Below are 17354 nucleotides of genomic sequence, written 5' to 3'. Positions count from 1 at the left end.
AAGTACTGAATGTTATGATTGCCTTTTCAGGTCTATGGAGTAAGCTTCACTTAGAAAAAATTGATGATATTTTCAAAAAAAAAAAATTTCTTCGAGATTTTGTGATGAAAAACAAACCCCCATGTTATATAAAGGACAAAACGACATGCTTTGCATATATCAAAGTTTTAAATAGACCAAAAGCATGTCTCAGTTCAATTTGGAACAATTAATTTACATCTCTACTTTGGATTACATCTCGGCTTACGCGTGTAATAGCACGAAAAATAATGCCCGTTATTTGTCGCAAATTGGCCAATTTTTGCAATCTTTAAAACCTCATCATATTACAGAAAATTGTTCTGAGGTTAAAATGCACCCTGAGCAAAAACTTTCTGTCACTTTCTTCCAAAAACAGATCATTAACAAAATCAAACCAATGGTTTGGACCGTGTTGTTTTTTTGTTGGTTTTAAAAAAAATTTGAAATCGTTCACGCTCAAATACGTTGTTTTAAAGTTTTTTCACTCTACTATCCTGTTAACAAATGAAACCGGGGTTGACCGTCCTACGAAAAATTCCCCTATTATAGAACTTCCTATAAATTTTGTAGGATATTTCCGCTATCGTACAACTTTCCGCTATCGTACAATTTTCCCAAAAATCAAAAAAATTGCCAAAAACATTTCCAATGTGTTTTTATACCATTGGAGGCACTTAGCACAGTGGTAAGGCGTTCACTTTGAAATCGTCAGATCGTGTATTCGATCCCATGCCATGGCAATGATAGTGTGTGAGGACAAGCTCTCACTTGACCTCCAGCTTCAGGTCTACCACAACCTGACCAAATTTGGCTGCAATACTGGTACCACATAAAAGTTCTAGACGCAAAAAAACGGCCTTGAGTCGCAAAAAACAGCTTCGCTGAGCAACATAACAATGTCTGGAATGTGGGGAGATAATACAAATGGACTATCCTCGACAGGACTGTTAAGGCCTACTGATAGCTCTTCTGCGATTCGCCGGAACTACAATTATTTATTATTTTAAAAACAGACAAAAATGTTTCTCATATTTAGGAGTTTAAGAATTTTTAGATTTAAATATGAAGTATGCATTTTAAACAAAACAAGACTGCTCGTATCAGGGCGAAGCCCTGAATGTTCCGACTGCCTTTTAAGGTTTATGGAGCAGTAATAACATTAAAAAATTCAATGCAAAAAAAAAACAAAATCAAAAAAAGTAATTCCAAAATTTGAAATTTTTTATAAAAATTATCCCCCCACACGCCATATAAAGTACAAAGGATAGATTTCGCTCCTTGTAACAAACCAATTATGGCAAATAAGCTCCTTTTAACCAATTTGGAACGATTTCTAAGACGGATTAAGTCCCCGCTTACGCGTTAATAGCGCGAAATATATCGCGCGTTAATTGTCCCAAATTGGCCAAAATGGCAATCTTTAAACCCCCCTAACTTTACAAAAAATGATCACAGGTGAAATATCTTTTCAAATTTGAGCTCAGGACAACAATACCTTTTGAATGATGTAAAAAAAATTCCGTCAAAATTGGCTAGTTAAAAAGTCGAAATTTGTCTGAAGAAAAAAAAAACCCACCCCGAGCACAAATATTCCGTTACTTTCGTATCGAAAGTCGGAACAAAAATCCGAAACAAGAAATTTCATTTTTTTATGCATCTGCGAGTTATACGATTAGCAGTTCGAAATTACTTTGGAGACAAAAAAATCAACTTTGACGAATCATGTTATATAGCTGCGGACATGTTGTATGAGGTTCAGGTATATGTCGAAAAAATTTCCTTCATCAACAAAAAACTAAATCTACGAAGCTAGTGCGTTTTTCAGTTAACTCATGTGGGGAAACAAACACTTTGGCCTACGAGTGTCTGTTATTGTACTCTGCGAATCACTTGAAAATTAAAACTTACGTGAGTCTCATGCTTTTTGTCGCAAAAGCAGTCCATTTAATGACCTAGTATCGAGCAGCAAGATGACCAAAAAAACTAACGTAGTACTTCAAGATTTATGAAATTTCTGTGAATTCCTCAAACTAAAACGTCCCAATTCTGAAATGTGAAGCTTTTAAAGCGTCTTTTGATTTAAATGCAAACCGCTTTCTCTATAAAACATTGCTCTATTAAGGAAGAGCTATTCAAATAATTTATTTTGACATCGGTAATATGTTCTTCATCGAAAATTTTTTATAAGACATCGGCGTTTCAAGGTTGAAAAAAACTGCATTTTGTGAGTCACACTTACAAGCCCAAAATAAAATCTAATAACATGTAATTCATGTTAAGAAAGACAAATGTATACCTAATTAGGGTATGAATTGTTAAAAATTGTCAGCTTTAAATTCAATGTTTTTTCTAGATCTTTGTTCTAAAGAACATCAAAGTACAGGACATGTTTTCCAATAATTTAATTCAACAACAGCAACATCTAAAATTTCCAAACCCTGTATCGGTTGTTTTTTTATACAGTTTATAATTTTGGTAATAACAGAATAACCTTTAAGAAGTTATTCACAAAATCTCTAAACTGTATCAGATGAAAAGTCGTGAATTTTCCGTTGTAGATATAACTTGTTCAAACAGATAAATTTTACGCAAAAAAATAACTGCATTGTTTCAAATGTCAGTCTTTTGTCTTTTGCTAATTGTATTCTTAGTGGGATAGCTACAACAGTGTTCTGTTTGCCGATATCTGTTAGAATACGTTACATAGACAACGGGAAGTAATTACAAAAAAAATCATGTCCAACTCACAGCCCAATTTAAAGCCCAAATCACAACCCAGATGTTCGGTTTTGAAGTTTTGGTCTGGCTTCTTTAATTTGAACTTCAGAACCCATTGTAACTCGTAGGGCGTATGGCGAATTTAAATGAAAAATATTCAACTTTTTGATAGAAAATCGCCACTGTACTCAATGGTGGTTTCCCATGTAAATGTACAAATTTTTGTTTTCCGCGCAAATTTTTTTGACTCGTCGACCAAATTTTTTCAGGCAATAAACACTGGACATAATCAAACTTTTTTTCTCGCAAAAAAGCAGACTAAAAATATTCAAACTGCTTATTCAAACTAGCATTTGGTGTTAAGCTTGCTTTTCTTAGGTTCTAATTTGGGTTGTTTTCAGCAGCTTTTAGAACGTCTTTTTAAAATTTGGGTTATTATTTTTAATCCAGATGTTTATCGTTACTGTGGTCCGCTTCTAATTTTATACTAATTAGTTTCAAATGGTTTTCTAATGTCAATCGTTACGCCCGCACATGGAGAGTTTTCTATACAAGGTCTGAAATTCTTTTTTACTTACCTGAGCTGGTGCTTAGACCTGAAAATTGGTATTTCAGATTTTTGATTAGAATTTTGAAATTTCAGATCTGAAAACTGGGTCTGAATCAGAAAAATTCAGGTTTGAAATTGTCATGAAAAATATAAATTCAATTACAGATCTGTTATACCTGAGTGCTGAGTGGGTCTGAGACCTGAAAATTGGTATTTCAGATTTTTGATTAGAATCTTATTAGATCTTAGGAACTTCTTCTTCCTACTTTTTTCTTAAAAGCATTCATTTTGAGCAAACAATTGAGTTTTCCTTTTTTCTGTTTATGGAGCGTACAACTATATTGATTTTTCTTAGCGGTGACAAAAAAACTTAATTTGCACAAACAATTGGTTTCAAACAAAGTTTCTCAATTATTTTTTAAGAAAAAAATTCAAAAAACGTATTAACACCTATCAAACTTTTGATTTTCATGCGTTGCTCTCATGTTGCTTTCTCTCAGATAATTTATAGGGGTAGTCTCCGACCACATATTTTACCTACAACCTGCTTGTAGATAACAGAAGCTATAAAGTACAGAAGTAACTAAATAGCACAAATTGTGTCAGAGTCATTGATTTCTTCAGATCAGAAAAAACCAAGAAAAACAAAATTTCAGACCCCCCATTCTTAAAGCGGCAGCCGAAAATTAAAAAACGATTTGAGATCTACATTTTAGATCTGAACAAAAATATCTAAAAATTCTGAATTAGAACCACTTTACTAGGTACAGGCGAGCAATTTGTTGGTGTTTTTGTTTAAGAACTAAGCTCAATTTTACCGTGTTTAGTTCAAATACAGAAGTTTTGAAGATCTTCACAAACAAACAAAGTTTTGTACTTTTTAAGCGCTCGCGGTATAATGCGAATCAACAATCTGTTTTGTTAATTTCTATCGCCTCATTCATTTATATGCGTGCAAGATTTTTTCAAATGGGGGCTTAGAAATTCGATCAAAAAGACAAATATTTTTGACTCAATTCCGTGACAAAAATTTGCTATGCACTTATTGAAGAACTCTGATGACGCAATTTTGATGCAGTTAAAACTCGTCCGTTCCAAGATTTTGATCGCAATTAGTAGAAGTAGTGGTTTATTGAACTCTTCCCAAGGATAGTTTACTAACAAGTAAGTGACGACCACAAGGAAACTGATTAAGGGTGCCGGACATCAAGCTGATGGTATTTAAGCTTAATCTGAAACGTAGAAGCCAAATCTTATCTCAAAAAGTCTTGAAACTTGATAAGGATTCTCACAATGAATATCCACTTTTCATGATTTTTCTTTATTAGTATTTAGTTTTCTCAAAAAGTATGTGTCTCTAATTGATGTTTGATAGAGTTAAAAACTAAAAGAATGTTTAAAGCGTTTGTGGAATTTATAATTTAGGCATATTATATATCAAAACCCGGCTGTGTAACTAACAAATGCTTTTCTTAAGTGGTACATTGTCATGAATAACGCGTTTTATGGACTAAACACGCCTAAATTTTTAAAAATTAAGAGTTTACATATTAAAAATCGTGTAAAAAGTAAAAAGTTTAAAATTCGTCTGGAAGTCTTTTTGTGTTGAAGACCTGCCCTACTTTTTTCCTATAATCGAAAAGAACACTAATTTTTAACGAGACCTTTTGTTCACAAAGCACATCAGAACGTATCTGGTCGAAAACAACGTTCATATCGAGGCCATCAAAAAACTAAAATACAAAATAATAAGACAATTAGAGACATCAAAACTAGTTGCGACATGAAAAAGAAGTGTTTAAAACAAAAAAAATAATGCCAAGAAAAAAAAATACCTGTCATACAAATTCCTTATATGGAAAATATATGACAAGCATTTTTTCCATACACTGATGTATGGAATTTTATGATAAACATTTTTGTTCATCATTTTTATAAATTATATTGAAATAAAGGTAAAAAAAAGTAACCTGATTTTATGGGCAGACGACACTGTCAGAAAAACAACAACTAGAAGCAGTGAGTTAATCATTAGACACCAGGAAGCGTTGGACAAAACAGCATGTTGGTTAGAAAAAAAACAAGCTTGTCTTAAATAGAGATGAAGCGAAAACAATGATACTATTTAAGAAGAGCAGCGGAAAATCAGATGTAAAATTGAATGGAATAACTATCGAAGAGAAAAAATTGTTCAGCTACTCGTTCATATACACAAGCTGACCTTACATGAAGATTCAACAAAAACAATGGTACTATCTAAGAAGAGCAGCGGAAAAACAGATGTAAAATTGAATGAAATAACTATCGAAGAGAAACAATCGTTCAGCTACTCGTTCAGATTGACACTAAGCTTTCCTTTATAGATCAAGTTACACAAATCGAAAACCATTTGTCGAGGTTTTATGGTATGTGTTACAGGTTTAGGAAAATTCCAGGTTTAAGATCAACTACTAAAAGCATATAATGCTTATGTGAAACACATTTTACATTTCGGGGTTTCGGCTTATGCGTTAACAGACAAAATCAAAATAGAAACAGTTGAACTTAATATCAGACAAATTCTGAAAATTGTGTGCCATAAGTGAAGAAATGAGAACATAGAAGAAAAAAGGAAAAATTGGAGTTTTTGTAAAGAAATTACATATCTATGAATTTAAAAATTAACTACATAGAGTTTTGAGAAAAAATTGCACATCGAACACAGATCAGGAAGCTGTAACTGAAAAAGTTATTTACAATTCTGAATAAAAGAGTTTCTGATAGGCAGATAAATGTGCATTCAAAGTGTAGTTAAAAAAATCGATAAACTTATAGTAAGAATAATTTTCAATTTTGTTTAAAATAGTACATTGATTTTTTGTACTCTGCATTCAGAGCTTCACAAAATATATTTTACAAATTGTCAATCATCAGTTTTGGTTAATCTTATTCTACGAAATTACAACTGATTAAGCTCATTTTTTAGTAGAAATAATATTGCCTTCAAGGGTAGGTATACTGCTGAACTTTTTTTCCACTAAATCATTTCTGTTATTGATTTATTGATTAACTATCGATATTAAAAACAAGCAGAAGTGATAACAGGATCAGAGGCGCCTGAAAATGGCCTGCAAAGTTCCACGGCGTTCTCGCGATGAGATTTTATGAGGTTGTAAATGTAGTAAATTTTACAGTGAATGGAGTCTATATAGCTAAAAATTTATTACATTATTTTTTTAATTTTGGTGTATGGAATTGTATGGTAAGCACTTTTGGTGTATGGAGGTCAACACGGGCTGTCAGTCATACAAAAAAATAGAAAAAAGGCTTCTTATTTGGGATGGAAAGATTTTTTTTCCGGGTTCAAAAACTTTTGGGCAACCGGCACAGTATAACAAGCTAGTTGAGATAAGGCAGCAAATTCAAGTTTCCGATCAACCGATCAGACTTCTCTGCAATAAGACTTGTTCTGCTGTTGTTTTTGTTTATTCGACCAGCTTTTGAAATAAATTCAGATATTAACTTCACAATCGAACCATTTTAACGTGGGAACAGCTCCTTCGGTTGGCATGTCGAATTAGTCAAATTCAAAAGTGTTTTAAGCGTATCAGCGATAAACTTCAACCCAATCTTTAAAAAAAAAATAGGAACGAAATATTCATTTTCGGGGTTGATCTTTTTGGGGATGTCTTGTTTGGAGAAAAAGGGACAAAACACTCATTCCGATAGCATGCATAACAGTTACAATTGCACGGCTATTAATTCCGATCACCACTGCACTAGCTGGGAAATCTTGCGCACGGTTTTAGAGAGAGCAATGCGCATCTTGCTCATGGCCAAGTAGCATGGGGTTGTGGCCATGACTCCGATTGATCCTGCCAGCTGAGCCATGCCCACTTCCTTATGACGAGACAAACCCTCGCTCTAACAAGTGATAGGTAACGTGTTGCCAAATTTAATATCAGTTCTACTTCTTTTGTGAGTATTAATGATCTACATAACAAATAAAGGCTGGGAGATACTTTAAAATCAGAATGCAGCAAACTTCTAAATCTCATTACAAGCTCTTGTGCTATTTTTTTGTATTTTCTTACAGGGGTGATTCTGTAGTAGATGCCACAGGGGGGAGATTTTTAAGTAGATTGTTCCGGATCGAAATTAACAGCGCTATCGTTAAAAAGCGTTAAACTGAAACCTGACAAATTTATTGGATGTCACCAGGCCAAACTTAGGGGCAGATGCCCTCCTCTCAGTGATTGGACTCCCTGACAGCGGAAATGGTTACAATTTTCTGATATATTTTTTTGCTTTTGGGTCCTTTTGTGATTGACTAGAGCGTGGAAAAACTTTTGATCGACATAAATAAAAAAAAGGTCAATAAAATGTATTCGACATTTTTGAAGGTCCGCCTCTCGAGAAAACTCTACATCTATCCTAGAAGTCAATTAAATTTTGAAGGGGATTAATTTGGCAACAACCGATCGGGCCATGGCGAATATTGTGTATTGAATAAGAGAGAAGACGGTGAAAACCGCACAATCGAGAGTCAATGCCACGTTCACCTGAAATTGAGGAAAATCGAAATAATTTGATTTTACATTTAACATTAGAATCAGTATACTAAACAAGGAATTAAAAGCTTGACAATTCATTGAGCCTTTACTTGAATGAAAACCTACTGGCACTTACTTGAACTGAATAAAAGAATTGAAAATATTTTAGACCACAGAAATATGAAAAATTTAGCCGCTTTGCCTTCAAAATTGGTGCATTTTTACCTTTAATCCGGCTTCTATAATAATTGTATGGTCTACGGGCCCAGACTAAGATTACAGAAGTAGTGCCAAATTGAAGAAATTTCGAATTATTTGACAATTAGAATTGAGAGAGTTGCCCACCTAGGCATAGCAATGATTTAAAACGAAAAAGGGGAGCCAGAAATCAGTATGATTGAGTTACGTTACGCAGTTAAGTATAGGGTACCGTTCTTGTGTTAGATTCGGACGCTGGTCTGTGAGATCTCGATGAAGCTTTCCTTTTCGGGAAGGAGACATTGTAGATGAGTCTAGCTGTCATCCCAGCCTCCAGAACTAGAGAAGGCACTCCCAGAACAGCTATCATTGGAGCACTCAGGTTCTTATAGGCCTCGAATTTTTTTCCTCAAACGACATCGGACTGCAAATCAGTTCTTTGCCTTAAGGCAGTAAAAATAGAAGCGTGCAATCAGAAAGAGACCACTGCGAGCTATCTACTTCAACCTTAGAAACTTTTGTAGTACTGGATCCTTTCTAGTTTTCTATCAATAGTTGCTAACTTTCGATGATGAAAACAGTACTTCTTGCTGTTTAAAAAGTGAAATTCAGTGTCTTAGCTATGCGACGAAGTCAATTTACACTTTTGGCTGGACTTCAGAGATCCGATTGATGACCAAAAATTGTTTTATTGATTGCCACTGATTATTGTTGATCCTACCACTGAAAGTGAGGAGAATTTTGTCTTCGGTTGTGTCCTAGCCTTTTCTGTCACGTTATGTTCCACGCAAAATCAAGTACCAAAAACATCATTAGAGTAAGTCAAACTATGTTTTTAAATTGAGGTTTGAACGCTTTTTAACAATTTCTATGTATAATTCTCAGTGTCAACAGAACTGGTTTGAAATTTTTAGTTTTTAGAAAACTTTCGAGCAAATAAAATCAGCAAGTAAGTGTTGTAACAGAAGAAAAATTTATTTAAGCCATAAAAGTTCAGTTTTATTTCATGAAAGCAAGCTTTCTAAACTTGATTTAGCGCTCCCTTTGCTATAAAAAAAGTGCCATTCGGCCAAAATGTTTCAATCGAAAACAAGCGCATGATACGTGAAAAACAGCGATTGAGAACTTTATTTGAATAAAGACCGAAAAAGTGAAGCCGAAAAAGGAGTGTCGGAGTTATTTTTAATATTTCGAAATGGAGTGACATGACACGTAACAATGCGTTTCGTTGCAACCGCAAAATCATTAGAAATCAGATTTGTTAGATACGCGACTTACAAGAGTCAACATAAATAGAAAACGACAGAAATGACGCGGAATCTGGAATGGGAGACCAAAGAAAAAAGAAACTTTCTGAAAAGCAAAGATTGGGCAGTTAAAACTGCTATTTCTTACTAATCAGTAAGGCTGGTGTTTCAGGAAACAACACTTCTGGGCAGTGAAGAAGCCGCTTCTTCGACGAAGCCTTGAATCAAACAGAGTAACTTTTTGAACTCTGGAACTGTTTTATAATAACTTTTAGCTCTCTGGATTTGACCTGAGTTTGACTTAAATAACAGGTGATTGAGGATAAAAGGAGCTACGAGTATGAAAAGGGTCGATTCATCTCTGATGGATAGGATTTTTTATCTCTACGGAAAATAAACAAAAACAATATTAATAATAACGTACCAACCCTATTTTAAAAGTGACCTCGTGGTTTGGAGATTTTGAGATTTTAAAATTGACGTTAACCATTCACTATAATTTTAAGTTTTACTTTCCGTCGTTGTGTATTTTCCGGGTGAAAGTTACAAATTTCAAAGAACTCAAACAACTTATAGTAAGAATAATTTTCAATTTTGTTTAAAATAGTACATTGATTTTTTGTACTCTGCATTCAGAGCTTCACAAAATATATTTTACAAATTGTCAATCATCAGTTTTGGTTAATCTTATTCTACGAAATTACAACTGATTAAGCTCATTTTTTAGTAGAAATAATATTGCCTTCAAGGGTAGGTATACTGCTGAACTTTTTTTCCACTAAATCATTTCTGTTATTGATTTATTGATTAACTATCGATATTAAAAACAAGCAGAAGTGATAACAGGATCAGAGGCGCCTGAAAATGGCCTGCAAAGTTCCACGGCGTTCTCGCGATGAGATTTTATGAGGTTGTAAATGTAGTAAATTTTACAGTGAATGGAGTCTATATTGCTAAAAATTTATTACATTATTTTTTAAATTTTGGTGTATGGAATTGTATGGTAAGCACTTTTGGTGTATGGAGGTCAACACGGGCTGTCAGTCATACAAAAAAATAGAAAAAAGGCTTCTTATTTGGGATGGAAAGATTTTTTTTCCGGGTTCAAAAACTTTTGGGCAACCGGCACAGTATAACAAGCTAGTTGAGATAAGGCAGCAAATTCAAGTTTCCGATCAACCGATCAGACTTCTCTGCAATAAGACTTGTTCTGCTGTTGTTTTTGTTTATTCGACCAGCTTTTGAAATAAATTCAGATATTAACTTCACAATCGAACCATTTTAACGTGGGAACAGCTCCTTCGGTTGGCATGTCGAATTAGTCAAATTCAAAAGTGTTTTAAGCGTATCAGCGATGAACTTCATTCAATCTTTAAAAAAAAGGAACGAAATATTCATTTTTGGGATTGATCTCTTTGGGGATATCTTGTTTGGAGAAAGAGGGACAAAACACTTATTCCGATAGCATGCATAACAGTTACAATTGCACGGCTATTAATTCCGATCGCCACTGCACTAGCTGGGAAATCTTGCGCACGGTTTTAGAGAGAGCAATTCGCATCTTGCTCATGGCCAAGTAGCATGGGGTCGTGGCCATGACTCCGATTGATCCTGCCAGCTGAGCCATGCCCACTTCCTTATGACGAGACAAACCCTCGCTCTAACAAGTGATAGGTAACTTGTTGCCAAATTTAATATCAGTTCTACTTTTATGAATATTTACCAAAAGTGAGAATAATATTTTTCAAAAAGGATCCTTTTCAAGAAGGATCTATGATCTACATAACAAACAAAGGCTGGGAGATACTTTAAAATCAGAACGGAGCAATTTTCGAACTCTCATTACAAGCTCTTATGCTATTTTTTTTTGTATTTTCTTACAGGGGTGATTCTGTAGTAGGTACCATAGGGGGAGATTGTTAAGTAGATTGTTCCGGATCGAAATTAACAGCGCTATCGTTAAAAAGCTTTAAACTGAAACCTGACAAATTTATTGGATGTCACCAGGCCAAACTTAGGGGCAGATGCCCTCCTCTCAGTGATTGGACTCCCTGACAGCGGAAATGGTTACACTTTTCTGATATTTTTTTGTTTTTGGGTCCTTTTGTGATTGACTAGAGCGTGGAAAAACTTTTGATCGACATAAATAAAAAAAAAGGTCAATAAAATGTATTCGACATTTTTGAAGGTCCGCCTCTCGAGAAAACTACATCTATCCTAGAAGTCAATTATTTTTTGAAGGGGAGTAATTTGGCAACAACCGATCGGGCCATGGCGAATATTGTGTATTGAAGAAGAGAGAAGACGGTGAAAATCGCACAATCGAGAGTCAATGCCACGTTCACCTGAAATTGAGGAAAATCGAAATAATTTGATTTTACATTTAAAATTAGAATCAGTATACTAAACAAGGAATTGAAAGCTTGACAGTTCATTGAGCCTTTACTTGAACTGAAAATACGATTGAAAACATTTTATACCGCAGAAATATGAAAGATTTAGCCGCTTTGCCTTCAAAATTGGTGCATTTTTACTTTTAATCCGGCTTCTATAATAATTGTATGGTCTACGGGCCCAGACTAAGATTACAGAATAAGTGCCAAATTGGGGAAATTTGGAATTATTTGACAATTAGAATTGAGACAGTTGCCCACCTAGGCATAGCAATGATTTAAAACGAAAAAGGGGAGCCAGAAATCAATATGATTGAGTTACGTTACGCATTTAAGTATAGGGTACCGTTCTTGTGTTAGATTCGGACGCTGGTCTGTGAGATCTCGATGAAGCTTTCCTTTTCGGGAAGGAGACATTGTAGATGAGTCTAGCTGTCATCCCAGCCACCAGAACTAGAGAAGGCACTCCCAGAACAGCTATCATTGGAGCACTCAGGTTCTTATAGGCCTCGAATTTTTTCCTCAAACGACATCGGACTGCAAATCAGTTCTTTGCCTTAAGGCAGTAAAAATAGAAGCGTGCAATCAGAAAGAGGCCACTGCGAGCTATCTACTTCAACCTTAGAAACTTTTGTAGTACTGGATCCTTTCTAGTTTTCTATCAATAGTTGCCAACTTTCGATGATGAAAACAGTACTTCTTGCTGTTTAAAAAGTGAAATTCAGTGTCTTAGCTATGCGACGAAGTCAATTTACACTTTTGGCTGGACTTCAGAGATCCGATTGATGAACAAAAATTGTTTTATTGATTGCCACTGATTATTGTTGATCCTACCACTGAAAGTGAGGAGAATTTTGTCTTCGGTTGTGTCTTAGCCTTTTCTGTCACGTTATGTTCCACGCAAAATCAGGTACCAAAAACATCATTAAGAGTAAGTCAAACTATGTTTTTTAATTGAGGTTTGAACGCCTTTTAACAATTTCTATCTATAATTCTCAGTGTCAACAGAACTGGTTTGAAATTTTTAGTTTTTAGAAAACTTTCGAGCAAATAAAATCAGAAAAAGTGTTGTAACAGAAGAAAAATTTATTTAAGCCATAAAAGTTCAGTTTTATTTCATGAAAGCAAGCTTTCAAAATTTGATTTAGCGCTCCCTTTGCTATAAAAAAGTGCCATTCGGCCAAAATGTTTCTATCGAAAACAAGCGCACGATACGTGAAAAACAGCGATTGAGAACTTTATTTGAATAAAGACCGAGAAAATGAAGCCGAAAAAGGAGTGTCGGAGTTATTTTTAATATTTCGAAATGGAGTGACATGACACGTAGCAATGCGTTTCGTTGCAACCGCAAAATCATTAGAAATCAGATTTGTTAGATGCACGACTTACAAGAGTCTACATAAATAGAAAACGACAGCAATGACGCGGAATCTGGAATGGGAGACCAAGGAAAAAAGAAACTTTCTGAAAAGCAAAGATTGGGCAGTTAAAATTGCTATTTCTTACTAATCAGTAAGGCTGGTGTTTCAGGAAACAACACTTCTGGGCAGTGAAGAAGCCGCTTCTTCGACGAAGCCTTGAATCAGAAAGAGTAACTTTTTGAACTCTGGAACTGTTTTATAATAACTTTTAGCTCTCTGGATTATTCCTGAGTTTGACTTAAATAATATGTAATTAGGATAGAAGGAGCTACGAGTATGAAAAGGGTCGATTCATCTCTGATGGATAGGATTTTTTATCTCTACGGAACAAAACCAAAGCAATATTAATAATAACGTACCAACCCTGTTTTAAAAGTGACCTCGTGGTTTGGAGATTTTGAGATTTTAAAATTGACGTTAACCATTGACTATAATTTTAATTTTTAATTTCCGTCGTTGTGTATTTTCCGGGCGAAAGTTACAAACTTCAAAGAACTCAAAAAAACAGAAAACAGTATAAGACTTGTTAGATTTCTATTCAAAATTAGATTCAGATTAAGTATATTAAACCATAAAATAATACCTTGAGCTGCGAATGTTGGTGCACAGTTTCGACAATAAATGTAACGCTTCCACTGCAATAAACCCAAAAATTTTCTGAAACAAGGGAAAACAGTTTTTGAAAATTTTTTGGTTATTTCATAGACGTTTTGATTTGTCGTTAATTTTTTTTGAAGTTAACTGCAATAGAACTTTTTTTATAAAGTTTTTTTTATGTTATAAATTTTCTTTTTGGCATCCTACGCACAAAAAAGAAACAAAATTATGAAGTGCGAGAAAAAGTTTTTGAATTTGTTTACGTATGTGGTCGGAATTTTTAGAGCAACAGTCTACTATTTATATATTCCGACACTGAAGTGCAAGAAGAACCTAACATGGCGTCGATTGGAAAACCTTTGTAATTTGATTCAAAGCTACAATTAATTTTTAGAACACAGAGGCGAAGCTGAAATTCGCACCACTTGCAATAGAAGTATGTTTGAATATAATTAAAACCAAACGGAAAAACTGAAAAAAAAACTTCAAAAAATCAAAGTTGACAAAAAATTTGCATTAACCGCCAAAAAACCCAGAAACAAATTGCCTGCATCATCAGAAAGTTTACAGAAACCTCTCAGAATGCTTAAAACAGCAAATAGTCGAAAAAATTCAAATCTGCGGAACTAAGCTGACAAAGATATGCAAACTGTCAATAATCTAAGTTATTCTATTTGCAAAAAAAAACAGGTCTACAGATATGGAGCTCACGGGCTTTGTTTTCTCAAGCATAGGGATTAAAGCAACTTGGAAAAAAGCTGAACTATCATAAAAAATGGGCTACGCGAACTAAACCGATTACAGGTTACAGCAGGAGTCTAGATGAGTCTTGTGAACAAATATATTTACGGGAAAAAGTCTAGTACCCAATTCAAATACCTTTGCTTATCACAAGGGTAAAAAAATCAGAAGCCAATCCGCGAATAAAAACTCAATTTGAGCCTTAATTAGTTTTAATACTTTTATGTACGAAAAGTGAAAGAAAAAATCATCCCGACCTATTTAAGAGTCTTAACTACGTTCATCGACTGTCAAAAAACTGTCTTGGTTCCGAATTCGGACATTTGATCCTTCACGACATACCCCCGCTCTTTACTGCCACACTTTACTAGCATGCTATCGAATGATTCAAGTGATAGTTGTTAACCCGAAAATAAGTCTATTTTTCAGTTGATAACGCTTGCTAATCGCAAGCGTGATGAATCAAAGCGAGATTTCAGTCGCTCTCTCGCTTAACTACAACGCTATCCAAATTCAAAATGCTGTTTCAAAAGCCAAAAACGTTACCAAAATGCTAACATATAATAATATTGGTGCTAAATCAGTTCGTTGAAACTATGGGCGAAAACTTTGCGAGTGAAAAAGAAAAAAACACCAGAATATAACAAACCAAGACAAAACTTAAAAAAGTTGAGCGTAAGGGTTCGAATGATACATTGGTTTTAGACCTTAATTAGATTCTAAAACTTAACAAGATTGGTCGTATCAGGGCGAAGCCCTGAATGGTCCGACTGCCTTTTAAGGTTTATGGAGAGGTAATAACATTAAAAAATTCAATGAAATAAAACAAACAGAAAATTGTTTTTTCTAAAATTTGAAATTTTTTATGAAAACCATCCCCCCACACGCCATATAAAGTACAAAAGGATAGATTTCGCTCCTTGTAACAAATCACTTATGGCAAATAAGCTTCTTTTAACCAATTTGGAACGATTTCTAAGACGGATTAAATCTCGCTTACGCGTTAATAGCGCGAAATATATCGCGCGTTAATTGTCCCAAATTGGCCAAAATGGCAATCTTTAAACCCCCATAACTTTACGAAAAAAGATCACAGGTGAAATATCTTTTCACATTTGAGCTCAGGACAACAATACCTTTCGAATGATATAAAAAAATTCCGTCAAAACTGGCTAGTTAAAAAGTCGAAATTTGTCTGAAGAAAAAAAAACCCACCCGAGCACAAATATTCCGTTACTTTCGTATCGAAAGTCGGAACAATAAAAACATGAATTCATAAATTTTATTGATGAAGTTCTGGTCGGAGAATGAGACCCTAATTGAATTTTTATCATTGAAAAATAATAAGTTAAAGTCAGTTGAATTTATACTGCTATGATTCAATAAAGCATTACAATACATTGCAAATAAACAAAAAGATTATTTTTCACTTTTATAGATCAAAAGAATGAAAATCAGGTGGGGATTATGGTTCAGGTGAGGGTGGCGGTAAGTTCAGGCCGGGCTTTGTTTCAGGTGGGATAGTTAAGATGGGGGTTGGCTCAGGTGAGGGGGTGGTTCAGATGGTCAAGTGGGGGTGGGGTGTGATTCAGGTGTGTGTGTGTGTGAGGGGGGGGGGGGGGGGAGACGGTTGGTTGGGTTCAGGTGCTGGTAGAGGTGGTTCAGGTGGTCAGGTGGGGTGGGGGTTGTAAGGGAGCAAAGGGGCAGGTTAACGTTAGCGGAATCATTTTATTTTGAAAAAGCTTACATTTTGAAATGGAGTAGGTTGTTTGCTCGCTTCGCAAAATTTCCGCATTAATCACTTGATAAATGTAGAAACTCTTGGAAAATTTTACACGATGAGAAATAAAATTAAAGTGAAAAAAATTCATCTTTAAGTGATTTTCTACCTATTATTTAATCCATTATATTGGATTTCAAATAAGATATAATGCATTATGTTTTTTCGGGGAAAATGGATTTATATCGAATGTTAGTCCAATTTTGTTGTCTGAGCGTAACATGGGAATCGTTTATAATGACCATATTTTAGAACACGAAAAACCATTGTAATCAATTTCTTCTCAAGTTTCTTCAATGCAGGGACCCAAGGGACTTCTTGGCATTTCACGAGTTGGCCAGGATTACAGATGCGAATCCTGGTCAGCTCGTGACATCCAAAATAGCTAAATTATTCTATTGTAGTTATTAAGCATGTACTAGGGGCCAAGCTAAAGATAGATGTACCGGTTTGATGATTTTTCAATGCGTTGTTTTGATGCGTTTTAAGTTTCAAAAACTCGACTTCACCCAAACCTTTAATTGTTTCTCTATGAAAAAACAAAATAAAAAATCTTTGAGAATTTGGAATTTGCCAACGAATATAGATTTTTTCTTAAAAAATTTAAAGAGTAGCCGCTTTTGCACGGAGGTATCTACAAACTGTTATCTCTATTAAGCCCTTGGCTCTTTTTCTTTCCCCCACCTCGCACGAGCTTCAAGTTTATGGTCTAACGAGGTTTCACGAGGTTGATCATGGAGACCAAATATATTTCTCATAGCCTAATTAGTCTGCATGTCATTTTTCATGGCAATCAGACAATGAGAACAAAAAATTTAATCATAAAGTTTTGCAGGTGTGGGAAAGGAAAAAAGCCAAACCCTTGATATCAAATTTGGCCACTTAATTTTGCAGAAAATTTTTTAAAAATTTTGAAAAAACGGACAACAATCAAACCACTAAATGAATTCAAAATGTTCTCGCTGCTTTTATTTGTCTAAAACAGCACAAAAAAAACACTCAGAAACACAAAGTAGACCTGAATTGATCAATTCATCATTTTTTAATGTTTCAAAGAGATAGAAGTCTCCATTCTCCACTGAAAACTCCACTCAAACAAATCAAATTTCTGTAATCAAGTTGTTTCATCTATTCGAATTACGGCATGATTTTATGT

The sequence above is a fragment of the Symsagittifera roscoffensis genome, chromosome 7 (assembly GCF_963678635.1).
Source record: "Symsagittifera roscoffensis chromosome 7, txSymRosc1.1, whole genome shotgun sequence".
Lineage (NCBI taxonomy): Eukaryota > Metazoa > Xenacoelomorpha > Acoela > Convolutidae > Symsagittifera > Symsagittifera roscoffensis.
Note: the sequence above shows the minus strand (reverse complement) of the source record.